This window comes from Cataglyphis hispanica, chromosome 2 (assembly GCF_021464435.1).
Source record: "Cataglyphis hispanica isolate Lineage 1 chromosome 2, ULB_Chis1_1.0, whole genome shotgun sequence".
Taxonomy (NCBI): domain Eukaryota; kingdom Metazoa; phylum Arthropoda; class Insecta; order Hymenoptera; family Formicidae; genus Cataglyphis; species Cataglyphis hispanica.
In genome coordinates, this window is record NC_065955.1 from 2431591 (window position 1) to 2458943 (window position 27353).

The window sequence follows — 27353 nt, forward strand, 5'->3', positions numbered from 1 at the left end:
AAAAATATAATTATACAAATTGGGCTGAATGAATAAATCTCATGAATATTTAAAAAGCAATTGTCAATTATAATGATCGATTCGAATCATCTAGTATTAAAAAGTAAATTTATCATGTGTAATTTAGTATAAAAATCAGATGAAATAAAACAGAGAGAAATCGAATTTTATTTCTATTATATGTCAACGATAAGTATTTAAAACATGCAATGATTCAAACGGACATTAAGATCGATTCGGTGAACTGTTAACGCATGATTCAGTGCAAAGTACGAAGGAAGATTCGAATTGGTACAGCAGCTGTTTGTTACGTCTCTGCGGCTAAATTACCGCATTTAGGGCCACGTAAATCGATCTTTAAACACTGTGTAACATCGTTGTCGGTGCAGCCACCGCTTCTTTGCGACGTGAAGGTATACGCGCGCGGTATGTCTGGTTTACAAATGAAGCAAAATTGCTCTAAAAAAAAATGTGACAGGAACGTTCGGTTATTATTTAAATTTCGATCACACAGACTGACCCAGTTCCGGTGGCGGCCAATGGGAGCCGATTGAAAGAGGGGGGCTGCGAAAAATTCTCATCGCGAAGGCCGCGACAACGCAAGAATGGCGCTTTCACTTGGCATCTCGTGCAATTGCATGTCGTGTCGGCTGAATGAAAACCTGTCGATGAAAGAGGTGTATCGATGGTCAGCCCGCACGCTGACAAGCGGCGGCTTCTTCGCAGTTATATAATTTGCACACATCGCGAGAAACGAACGGTACTTATGCAGTACCGCTGACTGTGGTCGGTATCAAAAGTCGGTCGAAAGCGAAAATTCCGGTTTCAAGTGTAAAAGTCTGCTGTAACGTAACACATGTATGTAGTCGAAGAGATTTATCCGATGTGGACAGCGTGGTCTTTAATTTTCCTCATTAATATTGTGATGGCAATGCGTGTGCAAATATATGTGAAAACTAAACTACTCATGCTTCCATAAAAAAATAATATTAAGATCGTGCTTCAAAGAGCCCACAATTTATATATCAAAAATATATTCTCATTAAATCACACACAATCACATCTGCAATGTTTTGATAGAGTTAAATAAATATGCTCGTACGATTAAATGCATATACAATTAATATCCTTAATTTTAAGACGCTCTTGTCGATATTTTCTTCGTCTTCAAAGCTTATTGTATAATATACATTTTGAAAATGTACATAAAAAATTTATCGTAAATCTCAGCACTTAAAGTTCTAATGTATTATGTATAGGCAATGAATAAAAATATAATCATGATAAAAGAAATATCAACGAGAATGATATTTGATTTTAAATCTTGAGTATCAATTCAACGAGTGAAGTTTAAAAATGGGCGACTAAATGAGGCGACTGTGAAAACATGTGGTGGTGTAAACACGTACGATAAAGGGTCGTATACACCATGTTATAGATTGCTGGAATCGTTTCACAGAAAATCGATCGATGATAACGTGTCGATAATAACGCGAGCGTCGCAATTTTGTACGTGTGGACTCAAATTTGCATTTGTGACAAATGACCGTGGGTCCCGAGAGCGAGTGATAAATCTCAAGTAGAATCGTCGCGGTCGACGTGCACGAGCAGGCAACCGGTTCAGGTGAGTCCGGATCATGATGATGTAAGTTTCACCGGTCGCGGAAGATCGATCGATATTACCTGATAAATCCCATTATTAATGCGAGCGTAGCAAGAACTTGATAAATTGCTGGCACTGGATACACGTTTAGTAGTGACGATACTACGCCCTTACACAAAACAACCCCCTCAAAGGCGATTTATTTGCTGGTTCGAAATTCGCCGCGCGATCATCTCGTCGTATTTATACGCGCATACGTGTGCATGCTGTCCTCTTTCGTTATCGAAGAAATCGATAACATATAAGATATACGCCATAGAGGAACGATAATGGGATAAATTATATTCGCTAAGCTAGATTTTTTTTTTTTGCAAGCAAGTATGATAACCAGATGCAATCATAGAAATTAATTTAGAATGTATAGTTTAAAAATGTACAGAGAAAAGGGAGAAAGAGAGAGAGAGAGAGAGATGTGATCATATATTATATTTAAATAAAAATTTATAAACAAGTAATTAAACGTAATATTATACAAATTAATATTTTCAAAAAAATTTCTTTTTATATTTTTAATTATATTTTTAACAGCTATATTACAATATAGCTGGCTCAAAATTAACACACAGAGACTATGATAAATAGAAATAATCAAACTCTTGATCTCTTATCTCTCACCTTGTAGCATAAGCAATCATCGTATTCACACGTAGTGGGACGTCTGCGCAACTAATTTCTATACACCTCTGATAATACTCCGCGTGGCATTGACGCAAATAATTCGTGAGCTGTGCAAATGAGAGGGAATCGCGAGACAATCGCCCGATACTTACACGGTTATAATTGACTCTTTCGTGCACGCGACGCTCTGTGGCTCATTTTAATGCCGTCGAAGACCGCCTTATTCGTTTGAGAAACAAAGTGGCCTGCATTTCTGGAACGTCTATCGCGACGAGGGATCGCAATGAGACACATATGTATGTATGTATGTATCTCCAATCGCCGCGCTGCGCCATCATTGTGGCGAGGTAGTAGCTGTTATTTCACGGCGCGGACTCCACGCTGCAGCCGGCTGCAGGTGCAGCCGCCTCTTCAAACTCGATCCTTAGACATTTCGGTGCATTGTGATCGAATGATATAATAAAGCCCGTGGGAAACGGATAACGGAGCCACCTGACGCAACGCTGGCGACGATATATATTTATAGTCCTGACGCATGTGTGTATAAAATATACATATATATATCTTTTATCAAAATACACAAAGAAAATGTGAATCTTGTATGCAAGTGAGAAAGAAAGAAAAAAAAATAGAAGAATTGGTTCCATATGCAATTCGTTGATTATTATATCGATACATACATAATATGTTACTTTTTTTTTATCTTCTGACATAGAACATAAAATTTCGAAGCAAATATAATCATCGTTCGCATTATTACAATTATATTTATCAACTCGACAATGGGCGATGCATAGAAATAGATAATGCATAGCAGATGATAGACAGATTATTAGTTACCAGATGACAGTCTATGAGTCAGTAACAATTAGAGATATCATTAACGTAGAGAAACCTCTATGCGATGTGTGGAATTAAAGTATCATAGGGGCTGACGGGTTATCGAAGATTACAGTGTACAACGAAGCATTAAGGCAAGCCCTTTCCATGTATTCAATTCAGTATGCCACTTTTGAGCTTGTAAATTAATAGTGCCGTCGTCACTAAACAGACAAAAAAGGAAAAAGCGGAAAATATTACGATAAAAACGACGCAGCTGCGAGTTATAAGTAGGCGAGATGTAGGCATAATGACAAATCATCGCGTATATGTAATCTCAATACATACAAGTATTATTTAAAATAAGAAAATTATCTATGCACGTATAATATTAAAAAACTTTTTGAAATTTTCGAAATAGCATGTTTAAAAGAAACTAAGTCTCTACGACCAATTGGAATAGATTAATGATTTTCAAATGAAAAATTAAAATAATGATATTGACACATTCGTAATATGTATAAAAGAAAAAAATACAATGATACAAATGAATAATAAACAAAATAAATTAAATAAAAATCCATGAAAAAAACCCATCATAATTTTAAAACTACTTACTGAAAAATGTCTACTTCTTTCTATTTTATTAAGAAATGTAATTACATTTAACAGAAATATAAAAATAATATAATTTTGTATTGTTCGCATGCATATAATGTCAACGTATGTTTTCTCTTTTCTAATTTTCTAATTTTCTTATTGCTGGGAGTATTTGACTGTTGAATGTTTGATATATTTTATAGTCATCACTGTTAATTTCGCTTATTTCTTTTTTAATAATGAAAAGAATAATTGGCGATTTTACACAACGCTGCGATGATTTGAGGAAAAAAAAATTGCGAAAAAAATGATTGTTAACGGCATGAATTTTTAATTTCACCTACGCGCTTTTCACGCGTGGAACACGCATACATTCTCGATGAGTATATCTACAACGTTGGAAACCCTACGAGGTATTCGAATTGTCGGTTCTCAACGGGACATCGAGGTAGTTCCCTGCAGGGCACGGCGTGGTGCCACGGCACTATCATCCTGAGCTTTCACCGGCGTCATCATCATCGTCATCTGGCGGCTCTTATTCTTCCGGTCTCTGGGACTTAATGGACGGATCTGTCATAACCCGTTTCAGCACCTTCATCAGTGTCGACAATGAGTCGCAATAATGACTTGCAATCTACCGCCAAGATCATAGGCGGTGATTTCGCGGAAATAAAATCGCTAATATCGTGGAGCATTCGGGACAGAAATTAAAGTCTCAATGAAAGAAGCAGCAGAGAGGCAAAAGTCAAATCCGTTTTTTTCCATTTGCATTCTTCCATGCTTGACTTCGCGGTAACCAGTTAGATCTCATCGAGTAGAAAAGAAATGATAATTCAAGCCTCAATCCAGTATATAAATTTGTTTACAGTCGAATTTTAGAAAACCGAGAGTGGATGAGGAAATTGTAATATTGCCAAAATATTTAATCGACTTATCGTCAAATGATTTTCGCGTACAACAGTAATAATATCATATTTCTCATCCACTTTCATTCAATTTGCTTCATACGCTTCCGTACTCGTGCGAATTGATTTCGCGACAAATTACAATCACAAACGAGATAGATTCACGATCGCGACGCGTGTGAGAGAGCACGGCACGCTCGCTAACCGTCCCACAATTTCTCACAATCAAACGATCCTTCCGCCGCTTTCAAACGCTCCGACGCACTTTCTTGGATTAAACATCGCCAAGATTAATAGCCATCACGTTGCGTTTCGCTTAACGCCGCATTCAACGCGACCGCGCAGCTAGCTCGCGCGCGTGTGCGCGTGAACACGCGTTCGGCGAGTCTCGATGCTGTTTCCCCGTATATCCACCTCTCACGAGCAATGATTCTCGGATTGGAACCGCGCGCGACACAATGCCCGACAATTCCTATAAGTAAACGCGTTTACATATGCATATAAAAGCCGCAGTTTCCGTGCGAATGGCGGTACCGCGAGTTGCGGCCACAAGCTGCGCTTCGACTCGCGAAAAGAAAATATCGTTGCGGAACGATGCCAGAAACGACGACGACGACGACGACCGCAACGACGACGACCACTACGACTCGCGGACGCACACGTGCGTCCATAGAAATGTCGTCGGAAACGGGCGCGACGTCCATTTACGTAGCCGACTCGGATTAATGGTTCTCTATCGGATCTCCCTTTCGAGATGCCGTGTGCCACGTAATCGAAACTCTTGTTCAATTCCTGAGTGGGCGAAGACAATTTGCAACTGCGCGATACGTCCCTTAACGAGCCTGAGATTTATCCGGTATTTATATATCCGCGTTGGCGAACACAAGGAAGTACAAACAGATGTTCCATCAGATCGATTCGACAAAAATATCAGCTGTGAAAATAAACGGTGGTTAGTTGTTTACAAAGTTTCAGCTCGATGTGGACAATCTATGATTCGAGATAAAATTTAGGATAGGATTTTATTTATAATTTCATGTATACAGAAAACACATTTGAAGAAGTAAAATACATGTATCTACAAAATATAATATATGTCAGGACACACATATATATTATAAAATTTGCGACACATAAAATTATAAATAAATATGTCTTTATAGATTAATACTTATAGTATATAAATATTTAGAAAAATTATCCTGATGCTATTTCTAAATTAAAATCGAAAGTTTATAAAGAATTCATAGAATTTGGGATGGTGCAACGATTAGAAAATAAAATAATAATATTCAAGAATATTATCTTTCCAACTGAAAGGTACAGCTCTTGGAATCATTTGTCATCCCTTTAATAACTATAATCAGTCAATGATTGCTTTAACATAAAAATATAAATAATGTATTAATAAGCCATAAATATGCATTAGACTAGCGATTATGCCGCTATCTAGAAAAAATAGTGAAACCATTTAATTTATTATTTTCTCAATCGTCAAAGTAACGAGCAAGCGGATAATTAACTTGTAACGCTTTAATGGCTACACTAATGATAGATCAATTAATAGGATTTTCTTGAGAAATTCCTAAATTTTGTATCACTTATTTCCAAATGAACAGCTCTCTTTAATCTCTCACCGTGAGGAAAGTTTTCTCATTGCATCCCTCCAAGTTCACAATGAGCATCTTACTTCTAGAACAGGCGGATTATTCATACCAACAAACAGTTCTTTGTTCCAATGATCGCGATCATTTCGCATTCGCGTCGCTCAATCAATAATGGTATCGTGACGTTAAATTTATCACGCACAGCGTTCATATCAAAAATTCCGTGTGATTTTTATTATTTTAATGGTGAACAAGCATATGCTGATTGAATTATCGTTACATTTATTCACTATTGACTTGGCGATAATAGTTATTTGACATCGTTCATTAAATCAAGTGAATGAAAACAAAGATAATACACTTTTGTATAATTAAGTGTGTGTGTGTGTGTGTGTATATATTGTTTAAATTTTAAATATTAATTATAATAATTAATTTAAATTAAATTATTTATTAAAAAATATTTTTAATAAAAATACAATCAGTAGCATGGCGCTTTATATATAAATTAATATATAATATGTAATATATATATAATATGTTATATAAATATATAAATTAATGGTTTCGTAAAATTTGAAAGACTGGTTCCCGGAACCATATTACATTTTAACGCGACATTGTATCACGTTGTTGACGCGTTGCAAGGCGATGACGGCGAATAAAATACGTTACTTAACGATCCTCGTGTTTATATGAGTTCCGTTGGATTTAAGACCAGAAATTTATATCGCGACGCGTGTTGCACTGTTAAAACGATATAATTTATATCCGCGCGGATTAATAGCTACTATAATTTCGAAGCCAAAATATACCGAGACTCCTAAGTCACCGGCAGGACCATTCCGCACCGCAATCACCAGCGTGGTCCGATCTTGGTAGCTTGCTGCACCGAATAAGATATGTGTTATTTTAATGGTTGTTGTGTATTTGTACGATGTGCACTAAAACGGCAAGAAGCTCGCTTAAGACGGGACCAGGAGCGAAATGAACGAAGCATCCTTGGCGCGGAAACTAAATTAATTGCTCTCACTGCTCTCCACGAGCCATAAGTAATATTATTAACTCGTAGAATCTCTACGTATCGCGTGTGCGCGCGCGTCTATGATTACATCAATTTGCGAAGTCACGTGAGATGTATACATCACATGTTGCAAGACATAAAGTCACGGCGTTCATTTATAGAGCGCGGAACAATCAGTGTTGAACGCGTTTACGATGAAATGCAGGAGTCTAAGAGAGGGCGCTTAATGGAAATCTTTATTACGCGATAAATATACGTTTATATATCGATACCGTAGTACGATAATGCAATATAATCTCAAAAACAATGAAACATTTTAAATAACTATTATTTTAAGGAGAATTTTATGCGAGAAATTTATTTTACCGTAATACTAAAAATAGCATCGCATGTTTCTCCATTTAACTCTAAACTAATAAAAAATATGATGTTATATATCCTCTCTTATATCTCGTAAAGATCTCTCAAAAGGTAGATAAAAAAAATTGACAAGAGTGTGATCCGAGTTGTGTCATCATCGAGGAGAATCGATTTTTCGGTGACGTAAATGCACCTCGTGTCCTAGGATATCAATTGCACCCTCGCCGTAGCCCTCGGCGCGAAAATGTCATTAGAATCAATAACAGCAGCTCCCCTCCTCCTCCTATTCCCACATAATTCGCATACGCACAATTCCACCCCCTCATCACTTCCGTTCGACCAACTTTTTCCCGATGGCGCGATCATTCTAGGGAGCATTGTATCCCGCTTCCTTGTGCGACCAAACTTTTCCCACCCTTCTTCACTTGTCCTTCGTTTCGTTGCCAAAAGGCATGAGGGACGCGCCCAAGTATTCACCAATTTCGCGAACTCGAGCACACTCGTGCTCGATTATAAGACGTTTCGAAAAATTCGGACATTGTTTCTTTATTAATTGAACGGGAAATCTTTGCTCCCAATTTTTTTATCGTCTTTTAGCAAAAAAAAAAAAAAAAAAATTTCGAATTTCGCTGTATCTAAATATTATAAAAAAAGTTATAGGTTCATAGAAATAAATAATTCCGTAAAGGAATTTTATAAAAATCCGATAATTACATAGAAATTCTTTGCATAATATGACAAACATTTTAATTAAATTCACAGACTTAATAATAATCATAATACTCTATATATTTTGAATCTGTGTTCAATATATCCGAATTTTTATACATCATCACTGTGATGCTGCGGGCGATATTCCAGCGTGGCTCGTATCGTCAATATCAACGAGCGTTTTCATTTTTCTCCATTTTTCGTCGGAACGAGGTAATATTTTCGCTACGAGCCTCGGGACTTCCTAGTCCTGTCAAGTTACTGGAAGGACACGGCAAATCCCGCGGCATCGCCGCGCTCGGGATCAGGACGGGTGGTGGAAAGAGAAATTGGAGACGTATATACGGCGCGGCGGAAATATATACGTGGCCTAGAGGGTTCAAGGATGTGCGACGTTGTCTTCCACGGGGGGTGGATTTGCCTTGGAGGAATCCGCGGTCCTCATAGAGGGAGGGAACCATCCCGTTAAGCCACCATGATTCCACGAGATAAACCCCCATATTATGTCGCGTGGGATTATGCGGAAAACCAGCCACAAGACGCGGCGACCCGCTGTCTTTGTGTGCGCGACTCGTGTGTGTAAGTATACTCTACACGCAGTACAATTCTGTGGATATATAAAGATTTTATGGGCGCGCCACGTCTCACGAAGACGATCGTGTCTTCTTGAGAAAAAAAAATTTCCCCCACGCCGGCTACAAGAAGAAAATTAAGAAAGCTTAGGATAAGAAAGGGTGCGTACACACCCTTTTATTATTTTCCCGCTGACGGCTTCGTGACAAACGAGCCAAGACATATTTGTGCTATGAAAATATAATCTCGTAAAGACTATGTGAAATATTACATTCATATTGATATTGTATGAAGTATCACAAAGTATATTTATATTGATTAAATTAAATCATTATGTATAAATATAAATCATTAGCCACATTTAATTTAACGAATCTCATTACGAGAAAAAAAAACACACCCACTTGCGTCTAAAGAATTTTAATTTTTCACGAATCTTTTGAAATGTTCAATTATCGTAGTTTGTATTATCCCCAGGATATTCCTTACATGTGATTTCAAGTTTCAAAAATCTTCGCATCGTGCCAGATTTTTAATATCCAAAGGCGAGATCGTTATAAAAGCAACGAAAGCACCACTTCCGCCAATGACCGAGCACGAATGGTCCATTTATCGGTCGAAAAAAATCCACCAGTGACTTCCCATAAAGGAGTCCCGAGTATACGAGCTGAGGGCTCGTATTTAAGGGATTTTAAAGGATCACAACATCGTTTGAACGAGTTTTCGTTGGTATTTTCGGGGCCAGTGCATTTTTAATTAAGCCGTAAATCCAAGTGTCGCGGCCCGCCTTTATTGCGGACCTAAACTATATCGGTCGCGCTCTTAAAAAGATGCAACACGAGACAAAATCCTTGCCGAACGATTCGCCTCGCGTTCCCGTATTCGCTTCGCGCGCGTAGAGCTCTCGCTGGGAGGCGTATTTTTTATCTCAAACTATCCTTGAAAAGATGCATGATGTCCTGCTTCGTTCAGTCGTAATGATCGGCCCCGCTGCCAGGAATGTCGTAAACAGAGTCAAGGTGGTCCAGAGGGATGATTCGTCTTCCCGTGTTATCTTTTTTTCTTTTTCCTCCTTCTATATAAGTCTACGTTCATAAACCTTAATGTCCCGGATTTCATTGCCTTTTATTCTCACGTGAGCGCGATCGTTAACGCGAACTCGAAGAGACACATGAAATCCGGCGTAGTACGCAGAATGCGCTTATGGTTCTTGGTTATAGGCGAGTCAACATGTATATCTGACTCAATCGTGATTCTTTTAAATGAGAACGTTTTTGTTTTCTTTATCTTTTCTTATCGCTATGCTATCTCGAGTCCTTAAATGTTTGCAACATGTATTGAAAAAAAAATGTATTTAAAAAAAGAAAAACAATAACATATGTGTACAATTTATTGTATATATACTTATTTTTTTTTTTTAACATTTTTATTTCTCTAAAAAGATACTTTATCAGAGTTTAGCTTAAAAAAAAAAAAAAAGAATAAACAAACATTTTATCGAAGTAATAGTATCAATGATAAAATAGACAACTTTCTATGTATAACTGTAATATGAATTATTATTAGAAACGTTATAAAGATATCTTTAATGGTGATAAAAAATAGATTACATTCAATACATGAAAAATTGGAAAAAAATATTTAACAACTACGAATGACATTTTCGGAGTCTGCGTTTGTTTATGCAACTTGGGAATAAAACGGTAAGAAAAGACCAATGTCCCATGACTGTTGAGTCATTCTCGCAACTCCGTTAGCCACTTGGGCAAGACAGGAGAGAACGACGCCAACGACGGAGAAATCAAAGGAGAACGGAACGTCGTATAAATACTGTGAAGATGGTGAGAGGCGAGAAGGACGCATAGATACAGGTCGCATCCGTTGCAGCTCGTCGCCTTCCACTTCCATTTGAATAAAAGCAACGATAAGCACATCCTTAGAGTCGCTCGCAGTTTCTGAATTGTTTCCGCTTCTTAAACCCCCGACAAATTTATTATAATAACTACCCTTAGAGCCGGCAGATCTCTCTCAGTTCGCTCTCTCCGTCGCCAGGTCTTCGTCTCCGCATCTCTCTTTCTATCCACGTCGCCACCACCTCTCATGCTGCTTCTTGGCCTGCGCACCAGACTCTTTCACCCCACCGTCTACCCTGAATGTGAATGCGCCTCTGTTGTTCATACCCGTCCCTCTCTTCCCGTTGCCCTCTCCCCATGCCATCGCCTTCGGTTTTCTCTCGCGAGGAAGAACTCCCTTTTCTCCGGGTAGTCGTCGGGCGAAAGGAAGGATCGCTCCCGCGAATAATGCGTTTCTCTTTTACCACGTGGCGAGGAAGCTTGGGATAACGGAGACTGAAGAAAAGCATCAGTTGCAATATTCTCAGCGCGCGAACAATGTCAAGTTTTCTGAATATTTCGAGCCGGTTTACGTCTCAACGCGCCGCAGTTAATCATTTTACGATAATTATACGCTTTAAAGCCACAAAGTCAGATAATTCTCTTCTTATTAATCCAAAAGACAGATTCAACTTGAAATTCGCAGTTTATCGATATAATTAAAATATATATATATATGCATCATACATATAATAAATATTATATTAATAAAATATTTTTAAATAAAAAATATTTTTAATTTATGATGTATGTATATATGTGTATTATTTTATACCTCACGTTTTGTATAGTAATTAAAACCATCTAAGTTATATATTATATGTATAAATTTAGATTTAAAAATAAAATATACGTTTATTCTTGAAATCTCATGATATGATAAATAATAAAGAGAGCGTATAAGAGTGATATGTGCGCAAAACATTTACAATTAATTAATTCCACAAAATGTAATACAATATTAATACAAATTTGAGTAACTGCAGAAACAAAAATCACGATAAATTCAACGTTATTGGATACCATTAAATTGTAGACTCATTGCAAACTCTCATTTTCAAAACGAGAGATATCCGTAGAAAACATTACTAGCGGTCAACAAATTTCTTAACAAAGAAATCCGTGTTTCTCATCCGAAGAAACCACCACCTCGACGTGATCTAAGCAGACGACCGGCAGGTCGGCGCGTACCCGTTCACTCTTAATATTATCCGCCGTAACCGCCGTGTTATGGTGTCCGTAAATAGGCGCTGGCCCGACACGTGTATTTTTCCGCCCCGCGCCGCGGAACCACGGTCGCTGAAAACAACATCGCGGCAGGATAAAGACGACGGGACAAAGTGGAAGCCGACGGAGAAGAAAAAGGAAGAGAAAAAAAAAGAAAGAGAGAGAGAGGAACGCGAAGCGAAGAGGCCCTGAAGCGGGCGGTTGCTTCGCCTCGGCATGGTATTTACGACGTCATTTCCTCGCTGACTGTCAATAATTTCCCTAGGGGATGCGCGCAAGACACTATTGCTTCTCGCGTGCCTCCGGACGCAGCTAACCGTCGTCTTTCCATCCACCTATCTCTTGCCCGCGCCACTTTTCTCATCTCTCTTTTTTCATCCCTCTTGCGTCAAATTGAAAAGACGTCGAAGACGAAGCCAGCCAAAAAGTAATATCGTATAGACGAAAGAAATGTGTAAACGGCTCGATAGAGCTTTCGGTAATTTACCTTTACGCATGGTACATGCTGATTTTCCTCAAGTCGGATTCGACATTTAAATGTCGGAACATATGAGAGGGAATTACAAGCACTCATTACTTCGATCAATCTAACCTTTCGAATTAATCACAGCCTTGTTAATCCCAGATTTAATTATCTACCTTGCGACAGCTACTTTCTATAAAATAATACGTGTGTAAAAACCATACGGTGGTAATTTTAATGAATACATACGCACAGATTTAGATATGCCACATAGTCATATATTTGCTTGCTTATTTCTCTCAATCATCGAATAATTATGTATGCCTAGAGCAATTAAACGGGTCAGAGAGAGGAGATATCTTCAAGTATATTGTTCTGTGAACGTGGATATTACGTAAAATAAGCAAGAATAATATTAGATTAAAGAATAGTTGTAAAAATCACTGAGAAAAAACATTACAATAATCATGCAATAATCGTAAAAATATATATATATATATTATAAATATATATACATATATATTCCGTTATTCTATTATTCATATTTTGTTTATCGCCATAACTTTAATTTCGTAAAATTCAATAAATGTAGAAATTTATGATCGTGATTTAATACCATGGTTGATACGATAAATCATTTTGCTGCGCATTTTCAAGGCACGTTCGTTTTATTAACACTTTTCTAATTATATGATAATTACATCCTTTACTTACACGTATATCGAGCGGTTTATGCGCGACCAGTTATTATGCCGCGAGCCCCTTTAAAAACAGTTAAACGCGGGGAAACTGCAGCTTCAAGAACCAAGACAGCGCCTAATGAAGCATCTCCTTTAACTAATTTACAATCAGGGCTTCCTCCCATGCCTGTGGATGACGAGTGAGATGCCGGAGGGGTGGGAGCGGAGAGGGAAGTGGAGGAGGACAACTACCTAAGTTCCGTACTTTCTCTGTTCCGAGATTATCGCCGCCTCCGTGACCCAGAACTCTTTAATTTTCGCCATCAATACTGTAGCATCCTCTTTAACTCATTAAACTCGATCAATTATACGGGCGTACGATTACTGTAGTCGCCTTTCCCTTTCTCACTCTCTATCCCCTCTCTGTTCTTCCCCTCCCCCCATCCCTGCCGTTCCTCCCGTGTCGTCCTGTTCAACAACCCCGTCTTAATCCCTCGACCGAGACCCCGAGTGGTATCCCGAGATACTAGGGTTTACCAAGGTAAACCTCTTAGCGTTTCGATGCCATGGGAAGTCAAGGTCGCGTGACGTGGTGCGTCGCGATCCGCTGAGCTCCGGAGAACCTGGCGAACGATATTGACTAAATCCTGCATGATTTCAAACACACCTACCTGCAACAAAAAAAAAAGAAGTACATTAATGTAGCTTACAAAAAAACATTAGAGTGCTTGTTCTTGACGCTTTATACATATAACAATTTATAGATTGCATTTTATATTTGATGTGTAAAAACTACAAATTCTAGACAAAATATTCTGCGTATCCATATGTTGTGCATAATGTATTTTGAACGTTTTGCGCTGTGTAAAAGATAATAACAAAACATTTAGTAATAGAAAATAAAAACAAAACATAGAAAATAAGAATAAAAACATAGAAAATAAAAACAAAACATTTAATAGAAAATAAAAAAATAAAAAAATAAAATAAAATATTATTGGGCAAAGGCATTTATTTCTTCAATAAGACCAAAACAATGAAAAGCAAAAGCATGCATGAGCTAGCCACAATCTCGTTTTATAACATACAGTTTGGCTTTGTTATCCCAATTTAATATATACACAGACATCCGAAAAGGCGTGGCCCATTTGTTCTCTACATATCCAAGACCGTAATGTCATACGATAAGACGCAGATAAAACGAGTCGCCTAGTGTGTTAGCCGGCAGTTAAAGCCTTATTGCCGTACATCTCGTGTTATTCGTCAAGGCGTGACGAGTGGGTGGAATTTTTATGTCTTCGAACTGGCAGCATTTCTCTTCCCTTCCAAAATCGCTTAAATAAAACTCTATAAGGTAATGTCGAAACGTCGCTGTAATCGGCTATTGCGATTAACTTGATGAATTGAATACTCGAATTGAATGTTATGATCAGTACCGACAAGCTACATTTGATGCAAACAAATTAATTTAATGGTTATCGATTTCTATTGTGGCTATACAGCTGATAACAGCATAACGTATATACGTATATGTATATACTATTATTATATACATATATGCTCTTTGCTTGGCGAATTAAGAATGCTTATTAATAGAATAAATCGCACAAATGTATACTAACAAAATCAATTTTTTGTACTTTAGAATAATCATATGTATTATAAATACAAACAAAAATTAAGAATTAATATCGAAAGAAATAATAAAATCGAAAATTCCGTATCTCAGTGTTTATAATATATTCTATATACATATATTCTAAACTCTTTTAAATAAATAAATAAATAAATATATATATATATATATATATATATATATATATACAAAATAAATATATTATATTTTATTAATACATATAAATCGATTTTTATAATTATTAATTCATTTTTTTTCATTTTGACTGAAATGAATATTTTGTAAACAAAACTAGATCTCAAACTATACATATATTACTCTCATTGTCTTTCAAATATTGTCAACGTGAGGCTTTAAAAATTTAGAAAAAGTATATGAAGAAATCGTGTTAAGGAAACGGGCGTGATAGAAGAACAGTGTTGGCGCGATTCGTGATATTATGCAGGACAGAGTAACAGGAAACGGTATAACATCAGCTATAGGCTCTATGTACGAGGGTGGAATATGCTTAACGTTAATTTGTACGATAAAAGAATTATTGATTTTTACTTAGGCGGCTCAGTCAAGAGTGAGAGAGAGAGAGAGAGAGAGAGAGAGAAAGAATGCATGGATATAGGGGAACCTTGCTTTAAAGTGGAGGTACTAATGAGACGCCTTTAACGCATCGTTATGCTATCTCATGGCTGGAACCTTAAGTTGAAGATGCTATTCGTAGAGTATTAGTGTTTCTTAATATTTCAAAATATTTTTAACGAATGTAGATACGTTATTAAATATTCTATGGAGAAACAATACATCTTTATAGATTATCTTTGATTATATATATGTATAATACTTTTTCTCTTTATATTAATTAAGAAACCTGATATATCTATTCTTAACAAAATATTCAGCATTATCATTTTTCTCTCTTTGTCTTCTCAATTAAATTATATGAAAAAAAAGGTTCCTTTTATTTCGAAAACATATTCATCACTTTTTTTTCGACTATATAGATCGTGTCACTTGAAAATTTTACTTGTATAGAGTTAGCGTGATATTAATTAACGTGATCGGGACTCGAGCAAGTTCTGTTCAGCTGTCAAGTTGTATATACTCATGTAAAAACCGCGTACATTATGTGCATGAGAAGGAACCGTTGCGGCCGCGACGGCTTTACTGCGTCTGAAAATTTGGAGTAATAGGAAAACTCCTGAGCGGAAAAGAAGTTCAATCTAGCCGGGCGAGGGAGAAGCTTGGAAAAGCTCTTTGGGCTCCTTTGATTCCAACTCGGCCCCTACCACCTTCTAAATCTTTTCCCCTCCCCCTTTTCCTCACCCTCCTCTCAACCACCGTCGCCTACGACTCCATAACGTTTTTCACGATAGAAAGAAGCTTCCAAAAGTTGCTTTGCCAAGTTGCCCTGCGGCTGTGCATCGGGCCAGTCTCTAAAAATCTGACTTTCTTCCTCGCTTTCTTTAACCACCGTTGCGGATAACCGTCTACGGTCGGGATGGATGTTCTCTCTATATTTACGGTAGGGAAATGATGAAAGAAGAAAGTGATGGAAAGAGACCAGCGTATTCACATTTTAGTGATCGTCGGAAGGTAGGAATAAAGAGAAGAGTTGCACATTTAAGGCTTGCAGTAAAATTGTGTCTTCCATCTAATTGGGATTCAATTCTTCCTCTCAAATTTGTATTTATATTAATTAGAATAGTAATCGGATATTAGAAAAATGACGGTTCGTTAAAAAACAGGACATCGCATTTATAAAAAAAAAAAAAATATGTTCTATTTAAATTTTATTTGTCGACAAATAAAATTTATACGTTTTTATATAGATGTACAAGTATTAAATTAAACATAATCCCAATGAAAAAAATCATAAAAATATTTTTATTAATGTGCAATAATTTTTCATATGTATTAACAAAGTATCTTAATAGATTCTTATTACTATATTTATTTTATTTGAAATCTGTCTCTTTCTCTCAAATGTTCTTGCGTTAAGCATTTTATATATGTGCTGTATACATGTTATTTTTTCTTAAAACTTATTATATGTCACGTTCCAAATTCTTATAAAGATTTAAAATAAATTTTATTAAATTAATGCTTGTATACCGTATATTCATATTTCAAATTTCAATTTTTTAATTTTCTAAAAAAAAATGTATACAATAGTTTTAGATCAATTAGGATCAGTCATTTATAAAAAATTATTCCACGGCTAGAATTTTGTATATTTAAAAACAGTTCTAACCTATGGTTAATTATTGAAAAATACATCGCAATCAAATACTTCATATTTCCATTATAAATCAAAATGAGCAGCTTGACGAAAGTCGAAAGACATCCGACCATTGCTGGATGGTCGCGGGTAAGGAAAGAAATAATGAAAGTCCATGCCAGAGGAAAGTGCTCTCTATATTAACAACAAGGCTTTCGAGAGAGCGACACGAAGGTGCGACGAGGGGAAAATATAGTGCTTCCATATCCGTGCGCGGCTGTCTATCGATTCTCGACGAGTATAAAGTACTGCAATTCCGCCTGCCGCCGTCGCCGAGTCGACGGAATAAATTTGCGCTCGCCCGGGTAAAACGGGGTGAGAGCCCGCGGAGTGCAGGCGGGAGGAGACGAATCGGGTAAAAGAGGGCGCGGTGAGAGGGGGTGCGATGTCGGAGTCGCAGAACGGGCTCGGGCGGGCGGGAGAAGAAAAAAAAAGGAGAAGGAAGAGTACACGAGAGGAAATGGAAGAGGCGAACGGGAAGAGGCGTCGGAAAAGCCGGAGCGCGCAACTCCAGACTGCGATGGGAATTTTCGAAACTACCCGAGCACTCCTCCCCGCGCTCACCATTTCCTCGGTCTCGCACTTTTCCGCCCCTTATTCGTTTCCCTCCGCCTCGCCCGCCGCGCCGCAAACGCGCGATCGAGTATCAACGGCAATCAGCGAGGGAAACGCGTGCGTGTACAAGCGTTTGTGTAGGTTTCGCGTAATGAGAAATCTGGCATGCACCTCAAAGTTGCTTAGCTCGACGGCCTTTCAAAACGCAGAATTACGAGTTGCTTGAATCTTTATCGCGTAAAAGTCGCTTCAATCCGATTTAATATTGTCACATAAGTATAGAGTCAAAAGCCGGATATATTTGACCCATCGATAATAGGCAGCTACTTGAGAGAGAGAAAGGAAGAGAGAGAGTGAAATAATTAGTCAAAAATATCAATGATTATGTCAAATACACAAAGAATTATTAAAAGAATAATATGAAGCACTGATAATAGATAAAGGTTGTAATGAAAATACCCGCACACGTCTAAATTTACTAAACGTTTAAAAAAAATTCTTATTCTTATTTTCTCCTTTTAATGAGGAAAGAAAGTTATTGAAATCATTACAATCATTACATATAAGTATACGATTATAATTGCAAAATAACAATCAAATATCCTTCATAAGGATATAAATTTTTGTGATATTCATCTATATATGATGTATGCAAATATGAAATAGCTTTAACATGAGCAATCTGTTACAAAGATCATTAAAATTGCATTTTGCAGTTCTATTTGTGTAAATTACAAATTGTATTCCTTGATGAAATTCTCGTTTCATGATTCTTTCAATATTCATATTCTTCAACATCAAGCAATGAAATATCGTATTCTCATAGAGAGATTATCGCAGAACCATCCTAGAATTATATACGATGTTATTCGCAAAAAAGCGGCAAGATTCTTTTGTTCTTACCCTTTCCTTAAGCCACCCCACCGTCGTTTTGCGGTGGCGAAAGCAAGTATGAGAAGGAGAAAGGGAAGTTCTCTTTGGCGATTGAGGATCGTTACGGCAGTTGATTGGCGGGAATCTTGTTAAAGGTTTCGTTTGAATAATCGCCGCTCGATTCGCCGATTTTCATGACTCGATCCTCGCGTAATGACGCGTAGAAATCCGCCACCACCGTCGTCGCCCTTCTGCCCTTTCACGGACAATTATTTCAAGAGTCGATTTCTTGCACGCCGTAAGCATCTCCCTCATCCAAGCAACGCGATCATACCTCGTTATAACGAAATTCAATTTTATGTTAAATATTGCTGAACCACCGGTGCTACTGGGGTCAATTTATAATCTTGTCCGCGCGTCTCGCAAAAGTCGATCCATTATCTTTGCATTTACAACATCTCCAATCACGCACAATTTAGACAAGAAATTTGCGATAAACTGCCTACTGACTATGTTAATTTTTTCGAGTATGCAAAAAGTTTATGAAAGGATGAACATACAGAAATCGTACGAAAAGTATTTTGCTACATAAGCACACACACATACATACTACTCAATATTTTTAATACATCAGATTTATATAAATTGTATTGCAAAAGAGAATAAATTCTTTATTACACATGCGTGTGATTTTCATTAATAGCCATAATTTGCATCTTCTCAGAAATTTCATTTATCTCTTACTATCATTTTAATAAACTCGTTCAAAAATTGCTGTAAAATCTTCAATCTCAAGTATTGGAGACTCAAGTCGCAGTCCGCAGAATTTTTTTTTTTTTAAAACCACAATCGCGACAAGGGATACCACGACTGAATCCGTCTTTCTGGATGTCGCGTGAATAATTTAGGGCGTATTCGTGCACCTAAAACCCGGGATTACTTAAATTTTCAAGGATACCATGGTGCTGAGTTGTCGCCGGCTTTCACCGCGCGCGAGAAGTTACAAATATGTTTACGCGAGCCTCGACCCCGCAGGTGCGGCGGTTTACACGATTATCCGTATCCCTTTTCGGCGCGCCGCGCCGTACGACGAAGGGCAATTCTGTGCTTGCCGAGGATAGAAGGGCGAGTGGCGCGCAAGCGGGTAGCACGAAGAGAGGGGGGAGAGGGAGAGAACGAATAAAACGCGTATCGGAGGTACACCGGAGAGCGCGCCGCGGCAGATCAATCTTCCGTTCTCTCCCTCGCGCGTGTCCTCCTCCGTCTTTCTCCATGAGCCCCACTCTCGGCGGAGCCTCACCTCCACCTTTCGCGGCTCCAGCCAGCCACCTTCTTTTCCCTACGTAGACATAATCCCCCTCGGCCTCCTCGCCACCCCCGCGTGCACACGTGCGTGATACGCACGCGTGTGACCGGAGAAGAAAGCGTATATCCGGGGGGAGTTCCTCCTACCGGGGGGACACGCGATAGAAGCCACCTTCCGGATTTATCGCGCGTGGGCTATGCCATTATTTCAGGGATTATTTCCGACGTTACCTGAAATTTTTCACTGCCTCGTACGTCGCGCCCGTCTTTCCTATTGCGCCGTTCTATTCCGGATCGCAAGGGAAAACGTGGAATTCGCTACACGAGGGAGAAAGGACGGAATGGAAATTTCAGATCAGCCGGAAGGTAGAGGTGAAATTTCGATCTCGAGATAGGATCCTAATCGGCTTTGCTTCCGAGTCACTCTTCCTCTTTCTCTCCGTCTATTTCGATGTTCCGTACGAGCGAGACACGCCGGTCACCCTTCTCCATTCGTTGTCCTCCTGAGCGTGAGCATACGAAATTGAACGAGCATCTTTAACGAGCGGCGTGCACTGGCCCGATAAGGATATTTGAGCGGCAGGCAATGCGGGCAACCTCATTTCCCTGTGCAAGCAAGAAATTTTATACTTATTGAAGTCCGCGTTACACGCTCTTGTTCTCATTCTGTCTCGTTCAAGGAGAGAGAAAGAAAGAGAGAGTTATCCTTCATATCCGTCAAATCCACATAGCGTTTGTTATTTGTTGATTGTTTGTAGTTCAAAAGTTAATTGCCACGATTTTTAGAGAATTATACTCAATAACGTTATACTTATTGATAAGACAATTTCACAATTAAATAGCATATCGTTTATTAGATATATTAATAGTATAATGTTTTCACTTCAAATACAATTTTATAAAAGTGAATGAAGTATATCTCGATATATATATCTCGCAAGTCTACTTGAAATTTTATTTTATTTTGCAAGCATGACAAGTAACAATTTACGATTGATATGGTAATTTACGAAAAATATTAAAATCGATGTTTTTTTTTTTTATCTGCGTTTAAAACGTCTTTGAAATTAATTTTTTGAAAAGCTAGTTTATTTATTTTAAATATTCGGTTATATTTGACATATAACATATACATCTAAAAACATGTAATTTAGCTTTTTCGATATCCATCTACAAATCTCTCAAATTCATAAATCCTGGCTTAACAATAAATTTTTAACATTTTAGTCGATAAAATCTCTCTCTCATTCTTTCCCATTTTTATAAATTCCGGAATGAAATTGCACGATGGATTCTACAATTGTTTAACTTTGTTTCGTTAAGTATTTCCAGAATTGAATTTTCTATATGAGATCTAACCCATTGCGAAACGAACATAAAATGACTTACAGCCTCACGAAGGAGACGAAAACGTTAAGTCTAAGCTACTGGAAACTTCATGAAGCTCCTAAAGGAAAAAAAGGAAGGAATATTCTATACTCAGCGTATATAAGTAGACGGTATTTCGGGCCCGAGGCACGTCGGTGGATCGGCAGGCGTGGTCGTGAGACTCCTCCGATATTTCTGGAGCCAGCCGTAGGAAAAAGGAGCCACGGGCGTGGAGAAGCGAGCGGGGTGGTTGGATATGAAGGAGGGTAGCTCTCGGTGTTACCGGGGGTGAGGGGGGACGAGGGTGAGGGGAGGGAGAGGGTGAAAGTGGCGCGGCGTTCTAATGCGATTCCGATATCGGCCCGGACATCTCGTGAGCCGACTATACCTTCCCTACCCCGACGTCCCCAGGACGATCTCATCCTACGATGTGGATGAGCACGTCAGGGTGGGTGGTGGAGAGGGTGGATCGTGGAAGGCAAAAGGGGTCCCACGAAGGGCGGGGTGGCTCGTAGAATGGGCCGATATGTATGCCGTGAGCGCACCACCGACCGGGCCGCCATCTTGGAATCGATGTCGATCAAGCGGAAGGAAGGAACTTCTGCGCAGCTCGGGGGCGGCCGAGGTGTACCATCCCCTGCTATGTGTGTGCGCGCCTCCACATGCACCCCATTCTTCCCCTCTGCTTCCCGTGTGCCATCTCATGCTGCCTCCGCAGTTGACCCACCCCTCCGGATGTGCTCGTATGCGCGAGAGCGTGGAGAAGAAGCAAATGTAAATCGCGGATTTCTCCTTCGCGAAAAATGGCGTCTCTCGTATCGTATCGTTTGTTGCATAAAAATTAAATGACATTAGTATTCCTTTAATATTTCCATATTTTGCATACGTGCAAAAAAAAAACATCGTTATGATTTTGTGGGAAAATTATAGATAAATTATTATGATTTTATAAAATAATTTAATGTACATTCTGCAAATACATATATCTGCATGAAAGTAGAAATAAAAATTCTACCATGTAATAGTTATACTGTTTATATTGCTCATACTGTATACTTTATAGTAATAAATATTAAACAAATTAATGTTATTAATAAAACCTGTTATATATGGGTTACGCTTGTCAGAGAATCATCGTCATTCGATCCACTCTAAGAAATGCAAACAAGCCGAGGCACAGCTTGATGAGGAAACATTGACCAACTTTATCGGGATATATACCGATGCAAAATTCCATACGACAACGTTATTTATAATATTCATTCAAGCACGTAGCATAAATCAGTATACTTAGAAAGATGAGACAAGAGTCTTTCGAGATATCCTGCCAAGGTACTCTCTCCATTCCACTGTAAGAGATATCGCCAGTATTGTCGCAAAATTATCCTCGCGGAACGCAAAAAGAAACTCTGCGTCGGCGCAAGGAGATGGAACATAGTCACCGCGCGAGGAATCGAGAGGATATGCGACCAGATAGGACCGGTAGGATGGCTGATTTATGGGATTATAGGTTGCTGGTATAAATGTGCCGGCGAAAATGGCGTCTCTGCAAATCGATCGTAAAAAGAATGTCGTATAGACGGCCGATGGAGGCGTACAATAGCCAGCATCTCGTTCGTTAACTCCGCGGAAATAAATAAAAACACGAACTCGGGGGTGGAGGAGGAGGAGGGAGACATCGCAGATATCGAACCGGGGGGCGGGGGGAGGGGGGGATAGGAAGGGGGAAGAGAAGACCGGTGGTATATCGATATACGCGAGAGAGGCCCGTACTCTTCCATAATCCATAAAGAATCGAGGCCTCTTCGGTGATTTATGGATTATGGCGTTGGAGCACGCGAGCGTGATACTCTGCGAAAAAGAGACGAGTGCCGAGAGGCACGCCGTCTTTTCATCGTTCTTGTCAATGAAACGGATAGAAGTGGGCGCTTGAAATGTTGGCCGTGTGAATTTATGACTTATCGATCCGATATCACAAACGATCACTCGCACGAGTCCTCTCGAGATAAATGAATGATTTTATGGCACTGGGAAAACGATTATCACAAAAATCAAAACCAGTCCGTTATATTTCAACTAACAAAATAAATCAATTATGTATTAAATAAATTAAGTAAATCCTCAAAAAGTAAAATAATACAGTATAACAAATATAATAATAAAAATTACCAATAACAAAATACGAACGTTATACATTTTTTTTTTGTCTATTGTAGAGCTCTATCGCGTAAAAATAATGACTATGATCGATATTCGACGATTTGGAAAATAAAAGGGAAATAGCAGATTGTAAATCGAGAGAGAATTTCGAATTCAATGCGGAACAATTGACACTTAGAAGCAGGGCTTAAGGGCAAATGCGGTCAGTGTGCCTCTATGGACTGAGAAATACGAGGAGTTGAATGGCTCGTGACCTTGGCCCCGAGGCTGTTAGCCTGGGGTTGGTAAGGTAATTAAATGCCATGGATGGGGTTGGTTGCTATAACCAGTAGGATAGAACGAAGGGTATCCAGGGGGGGATGAGACTAATTGCCGATGCAAGGAAAACCATCCCTCGCCATGCTACCGGAGGATCTTTCAAGGTGCTCATCCTTCCGATTATATTGCCGTTTTATTAACGGTTTTCTCAGTGTTATCGCCGCACGAATACGTCAGTTACTTCAAACTTTTCAATGTAAATATTATACACTTTTCATATTATATTCATATATGCTCTTTATATATTATGTATCTCAACTGTCTGCAAAATTAATTGTGCTACTATAAATTTTAATTAAATATATATAAAGCCTATGTTTATAATATATCTCTTAATTTTTAAAATCAAAAACATTTATTTGCCTGTATCACATTACATCATAAAAATAAAATACACTTTTACTAATTTATATACAGAAAATATATTATGCTGAAATATTAGGTATATATTTAAAAATTATTGTGAATTAAGTAATAAATATTTTCAAAATATCTAATTAATCTAGTTTAATAATTTATCAAATAAACTTGTTTTTGTCTTTTGAACTTTGAATTTTACACAATTAGAATGATATATCCTCTATAATATCATGCACAATAATTATGCATAACGAAATACAAATTATTTTCTTTATAATGGAAAATATAATTCGTCACATTTATCAAATCCATCATATACGAAAAGCGATTATAATAATAATTCGTAAAATTAATAATTCATTGCGCTTAAATGATAAGGATAAATTTTTTAAGAAGAGAAAGGTCATTGCATTGATAGAAAACTTTCCTAATTCTCGTCGTGCCATGTTCAATTCGCATGCAAATAGAGCTCCCGTAATTTGAGAATGATAGTAAGATAAAGTTTTGCGCGCGACGGGGAACCACTGTCCCGGAAGTAGCCCAGTTACAAATTAGCATCCAAGGATTGCCCTTGGCGTTACTCCTGTCTCTCTTCCTCCCCCGTTCGGTCTCCTCCAGTCTTGCTTCCTATATCTATCTCGCTTCCCAACGCCGTTGTCGGCGCTCCTCTTTCTTTCTAGATTATTAAAGGAAGCCGCCTTCGGGGTCAAGTCGGGTTAGGTCAGGGCGGCAGGGAATAATGAGCGAGGAAAAGTTAAACGAGAGTATTTTTTACCGAGAGGAAAATTACGCTGGCCTTCCCTGGTCGTAGTAAAGATGGTGCAAGAAGGACAAGCCGTTGCAGTAGTGAACTTGAGAGAGACGGAGATGAAGAGAAAGAGAGAGAGAGGAAGAGAGAACGAGATGATGATGGGGGAAAGAGGAGGAAGCGGGGAGTGAGAAGTGAACGAGAAATTCAGGGGTAGGAGATTCCGGGGTGGCACGAGGGGGTGTCTTCCATTCATTACCGCCGGTTACCCCTTAATGGAATCTTCGTGTCCTCATCTCTCCACTGTCCTTCCTCAGCGCCACGCTGCGCCGCGGTAATTTCTGTTTTGCGAACAAGAAGTCGTTTGTACACGCGGCAAAGCGGGACGTCTGCCGTCATTCAGAAACAACACCGCCGACTTGTACGCGCGTTATTGCAAGCTCACATTTATCCTGTTTTTTTTTTTCTTAACACATTTTTTTAATGTCGCGTGAGTCCCATCTTTTACACGTGCAATTTCCATGTGTAATATCTCAATCTTATAAAGATATCAAATTAAAGCAATATATCTAACTAAATCTATTTAAATAATGTATGTGTATAAAGTTGCGAAATTAAAAAATTTTCTCTCAGCTACATTTTCAAGATTAAAAAGATAGTTCCTGTAAATAATTGAAAAAAAGATATTCCACATATGTATGCAAAGAAAAGAAAAAAAGAGAAAGAATAATAAAAAATTGAAACAAAATAATGCATTCTCTAAGCTATAATATAAATTTGTAAAATTATACAGTTTAAGATATCTTAATAGGTATGATAGCTGTTATATCTATCTCATAGCTAATTATCTTCTGTAATAAATTCTTTGAATAATTTATATGAAATAGGCATATGAGAAATTCTAGACTTACTACTCATACATATACATTGGAAATATTATACTTTCTTCCATTAAATTTGTGTACGGTTAGTTTTCACACAAAAACTTTGTTTATAAATCAGTGACTACATGCAATTAAAAATATTATTTATTGTCAATAGAAATTTAATCGGTATAAGCAATGCGGAAACAGTCGCACGCCGTTTAAGTCTCTCGTACATGCCCTTCGATGTCTGGGATATCAAATTATTCTGCATAAAGGATGACACAGGTCGCGCCGGTAATAAACTGACTCGAGAAATAATGGTATAACGAGCGTAAAGTGGGGTCCGCTATCGTGCAGCCGGCGGCCAAAGAAGCGGAAGGGGTTGAAGAACCCAGGTAGGCCCATTATCCCCGTACCGTATCCGTGTACACAACAGGGTGTCTATAAATGTTTCGGGGACTTTCGTTTCTCGCGCCGGTAATTTATTCAGAAAGTCAGTCACCACCTGAGTAATATGAGAACACTCGGGATGCATCTGCATGCAGATGTCGCGCCCAGTTGGCACCCGAGAGCTATCGATCGTGCTTCTCTACCTTTTATTTTGTTTTCTTTCTTTTCCGTCCATGTTAGCCGTCTACTTCTTTATTCGATTGATTCGTACCGTATTTAATTACATTTGGCTGCTCGAAAATGCAATAGAACCTCGCTGTTAGATCGATAACCTTGGAGCGACCGGTCAAAATCTGTTCACAGGCAATTGTGAAAATTCCGAAGAAGACTTATGCCCTTATAATATGTAAAAGATTTCTATTATTTAATAAATAAAATATATATGCTTGAATTATAATTATACATTTCACAAAATATAAAGACCATATAAAAAAATATAAATTACTAATAAAGCAAAGAATCAACAATAAAGCGTGTAATATGTCAAGAGATTTATATTATTTAATAATTAAAATGCTCTTCCGTATTACATATTATAAAATACAGAATATGTATATGAGAGGAATCACTGATAATAAGGAGGAGCCCATGCACTCAACAATTTCTATATATTTTAACACAGTCGCGTTACGTTGCCGGATTTATCTAAAATCTGACGTTCCATTACGCGAATTGCAATTCTTCTTCGTTTTCTGCGGCGCGCGTAAGGTAATCTTTTAAAATTTGAATGTGTCACGTGACTAACGTTTTCCAAGAATTTCTCTCGTCTCGAGGGTAAGAAGATTAGGTTTCTTTGGGATGGATAGGTTGCCTGGTGTCCGCGAGATAGGGACATGGGAAAGCACTCCTCCTTTTCGTATGTAGATTTCATTGGAATGCCCGGGGGACGCGAGGGATCTCGAGAGCAAAGGGAGCGAAAGGGTTGAGGGAGAGGTTGGATACGGATAAAGGTTAAGATATACGCGTGGGAAGACTGTCTCGTCTCAAATTCTCGAGTCATGCCACGTGTCTGCCAGTTTTAATCTGGAACAGTTTTTGTTACAAGATTCTCTCTTTCTTTATACTTGAAAAATGGTAACAGCAATTAGCTGTCAAGTGAATGTACAAATTCATGCAAACGTTTCCCTTTCATCCGAAAGAATTTTAATCATCAAGTCTTCAGTATATATTTATAATGATCAATAAAGAAAAGAAAAAGAAGAATAAAACATTCGAAAATTAATTTTTTTAGCAAGTAGATTTTTATTAAAAGAAGTTTTATCAAGTTTTTGTTGTGCAATTTACAGAAAAACAATTTTAC

At 38.1% G+C, this 27353-nt stretch overlaps 1 protein-coding gene and 1 long non-coding RNA gene across 6 annotated transcripts in view; both read right to left on the bottom strand.

Annotated features, from left to right (window-relative positions):
- LOC126856527 (UPF0489 protein C5orf22 homolog) overlaps positions 1–27353 on the bottom strand; it is a 569513-nt gene that overhangs the window by 393572 nt on the left and 148588 nt on the right. The window lies entirely within an intron of this gene.
- Positions 11655–27353, bottom strand: part of LOC126856585 (uncharacterized) — a 136186-nt gene continuing 120487 nt past the window's right edge. For both annotated transcript variants that reach the window (XR_007688374.1, XR_007688373.1), the window contains exons 3-5: positions 13177–13813; positions 12716–12837; positions 11655–12655 (exon numbers count right to left, since the gene is read on the bottom strand). This is a non-coding gene — a long non-coding RNA (uncharacterized LOC126856585). The remainder of the gene's footprint in view (positions 12656–12715; positions 12838–13176; positions 13814–27353) is intronic.